Source organism: Peromyscus maniculatus, chromosome 6, assembly GCF_049852395.1.
Source record: "Peromyscus maniculatus bairdii isolate BWxNUB_F1_BW_parent chromosome 6, HU_Pman_BW_mat_3.1, whole genome shotgun sequence".
Taxonomy (NCBI): Eukaryota; Metazoa; Chordata; class Mammalia; order Rodentia; family Cricetidae; genus Peromyscus; species Peromyscus maniculatus.
This window is the reverse complement of record NC_134857.1, coordinates 51,804,174-51,808,037: the sequence shown is the minus strand read 5'-3', so window position 1 is coordinate 51,808,037 and position 3,864 is coordinate 51,804,174. Positions and strand designations below refer to the sequence as shown.

General features: G+C 38.3%; 1 pseudogene; it reads left to right on the top strand.

The window, feature by feature from the left end:
- Nucleotides 1–287: 287 nt before the first annotated feature.
- Nucleotides 288–940, top strand: LOC102910617 (small ribosomal subunit protein eS8 pseudogene; annotated as a pseudogene).
- The last annotated feature ends 2,924 nt before the right edge of the window (nt 941–3,864 follow it).

Sequence of the window (3,864 nt, the reverse complement as noted above, 5' to 3'; positions counted from 1 at the left end):
TATGATAAGATGTTGTTAAAATAAAACCATCTGAACTAAAATATATTTTAAGCTAAACATGCATTTAATACTCCTAAATGAGCCTGGCAACTTAGTAACACATCATACTGTAGAGTATCAGTTACTTACACTTGAAAGCAGATGGCGTCTAGTAATGGAAACTGACCATCGTGATGAGAGTGTCATCTTTACTTATGATTAGCCTGAGAGAAGGTCAAAATTAAAAATCTTCCGTATGTATGGTTTCTACTGGGTTCTTATAAATTGTGCAAAACCAGGTAGTTGCTATGTCCAGCCAGCATCAAGCGTTTGGCATCTCTCAGGACTACTGGCACAAACTCCAGAAGACCTGGGCTAAGAGAAAGCTCTACCACAAAAAGCAGAAGTATGAGCTGGGACAGCCTGATGTCAACACTAAGATTGGCCCTACCTATATAGACACAGTCCAAGTTTGAGGAGACAGTAAGAAGTACTGAGCCTTAAGATTGGATGTCGGGAACTCTTCCTGGGGCTCTGAGTATCATATTTAGAAAACAGGGATCATTGATGCTGTCTACAATGCATCCCATAACAAGTTGGTCTGCACCAAGACCCTGGTGTAGAACTGCATTGTGCTTATTGAGAGCACAGCACACCGACAGTGGTTCCAGTCCCACTCTGCATTGCCCCTAGCTGCCCAGTTGGCTCCTGAGGAGGAAGAGATTTAAAACAAACAAACAAACAAACAAACAAAACAATTACAGAAAATTCAAAAGAAATATTATGAAAGGAGAAAGAACACCAAAATCGGTGGTCTTCGGGAAGAGTGGCCCCAGCAGGACAGGCTTCGTGCCTGTATGGCCCCAAGACCAGCCAGTGTGGCCAAGCAGAGGGCTAGGTTCAAGTAGGCAAGGAGCTGGAGTTCTATCTGAGGAAGATCAAAACCTGCAAAGGCAAATAAACCACCATTCATAGCTCATGTAAGAAAGGTGTTTATTCTTCTATGTTAAAGAAAAACATGTAGTCCATGAAATTTAAAACAAACTTTAAAGACTATGTGAGTGTGTGTTACTCCATTTCATTTTCTAATATGACCAGGTTAATTTGTTTTTAAGGATTCTTACTAATGTCTTCTAAGATTTCCATACTACAAGTTTATGGTTGAATTTATGTATACATCCAGAACTTTATTTACCATTATTTTCTCACAAACGCACTTTTTTTTTTTAAGTTTAGCAAAAGGGAGACTTTGCTTTTCTCTTATACTCAATACTGAAGACACCAGAAAATCCCATAAGCTCCCAACAGAATTGAAGCCAGAGGGCTTTGGGGCACAGCTCGGTGTTAGAGTGCTTGCCTTGGAGGCATGTGGCCCTGAGTTTGATCCCCAGTGCTGCAAATAAATAAAAAGGAATCAGCGTCTCATCCTCCCATAACCACCTGCCATCCCTGTCACCACCGTGAGTGAAGTCATCTGTGCCATTCTCTTAGAATATTGCAACAGCCCAGTAACTCATCCACCTTTGCCCTGAACCCCTTTGACTCTTAATCCCCAGCCCAGAAGGCAGAATGAAGCTTTTAAAGAAGGAGTTAGAACATGTCACTCCTCTGTTCAAAGTCTTCCTAGAGCTGCTCACATCACACAAAAACTCCCAGAAAAGCACAGAGGTATCCTGCTCCAACCATGACTTCAATAGTCTTTACTCACACAACTCTTTAACCCTTGCTTACTCTTCTCAGGTTTAGCGGCTTCCGAGATGTTGTTTGGAACAGGCATGCTCTAGCTCCTGCTCCTACTCATTCAGGGTATATATGCTCACTGTTTTCTGCCTAGCATTCTCTTCATACACTTTTCTGTACAAATGTATAAACCCCTCTCATCGTGTGAGAGTCCGTCCTCAAATATCCTGTGGCAGAACCAGATGATTTCATTTCAAAGTTTTAATCCTTTGTCTTATTAGAATTACTGTTGCTGTTGTGATGAAACACCATGACCAAAGCAACTTTGGGATGAAAAGCTTTATTTGGCTTATGCTTCCACATCACTGTGCATCATTGATGGAAGTTTGGATGGAAACTCAAGCAGGATGGGAACCTGAAGGTAGGAGCTGATGCAGAGGTCATGGAGGAGTGCTACTTATTGCATTGGTTCTCATGGCTTGTTTACTCATGGCCTGCTTTCTTGTAGAATCCAGGGCTAGCAGGTCAGAGATGGCACAGTCACAAAAGCCAGGACCTCCTCCATCAATCTCTAATTGAGAAAACACTCTACAGTCTTTCCTATCTCCAGATCTAATGGAAGCTTTTTCTCAGTTGAAGTTCCCTCCTCTCTAATGAGCCCAGCTTGGGTCAAGTTCACATAAAACTAGCCAGCACATCCTTCATCTCTGCAACCTTACTACATTTTAACATATTATTTTCTCTCTCCATAGTACTTATAATCATATACACATGAACACATACATATATTTACAAGCAGACACACAAACATAGGTATACTATATAAAGTAATAGAATATGATAACATCTATCAAATTTTAATTTATGTCTTTTGATAATATTATTTCCAATTAAAGTATTAATTCTATGAAATTGAGAACTCTTTCATGTTTTATTCATTGATATATCCTATTTTTAACATATTTAAGTACGTGCTTATTTATTTTTCTCCGTGTATATGTGGTGTATTTTTCTCTGTGTATATGTGGATTGTGTGTGTCTTCTATCATTCTCTCCCCATTCATTTCAGGGAGGGTCTCTTCCAGGCTGTAGGCTTTCAGTTTCGTAGGTATGCTGGAAGTCCACAAACCCCAGAGATCTTTCCACCTCTACCCTCTTAAAGCTGGGGTTACAGAAGTGCACTGGATACCCAACTTACCACATAGGTGTTAGGATTCAGACTCTAGTCTTCATGACTGCAAGTGTCCCTTACCTCTAGGCCCTCAGTGTCATATTCTAATACTGATAATCAAGTCTGAAATGAAGTAGACATTCAAATATTTGTAGAATAAATGAATAATTAAATCACTCAGAAGATACATGATAGGGTTAGCAAAATTCCTATGACACTTAGGTAAATAAGTAGAATTTAGTGCTGTTTCTTCTCTTCATTAGTAGAAACTATAGAGTGGAAATTAGAGAGATAGAAAGAGGAGAGAGAGAGAGGAGAGAGAGAGGAAAGGGGGTCAGTACTTCATAAAATATAGAATTACCTTTAATGAATGACAAATATTATAGACAAAGACTGGGATGTAAGGCAGTATTAGAAATAGTAGAATACTTACCTAACATGTGCAGGTCCCCACATCATAACCAACCAACTAACCAACCAAAAAAGTTCATACAAACGGCATTGAATGATACCTTTAGTCTAAGGAAAAATTATGGATGTTTTAGAAAAAAATAATATTCAAATGTTTTCTACTATTTGGTATATAGGACCAAAACCAGTGCTTTTACAGAGATCCTATGCTAACTAAGCACATAGACATGTCTCTGGAAACAGCTTACAAGGTAGACTAAAGTTTGCTCTAGAGTTTAAGTTTTTCAATATGAAAGCTTTATACTTATTTTCAAATGCACAAGTTAGAACAAATCTGCTATTTTTCTTTAGAACACTTAGTACAACAATGAAGGTAGCATTGACAATTGACCTCTAACATTCACATGAGGAAATTAATGAATTATGTTATGGATGTTTTTCAGTTTATTCAATTAATGTTTGTGTTTTTGAAGGCACTGTTATGTTTCTGGCCACTTTTCCAATATAATACGCTGGCTGCAATTGAATGATAAATTTTATTTCCATATAAAGATTATGATGATTGTATTTTAATTTAATTCCTCCTTATATGCATATGTGATTAAGCTGCCACAAGACTCCAA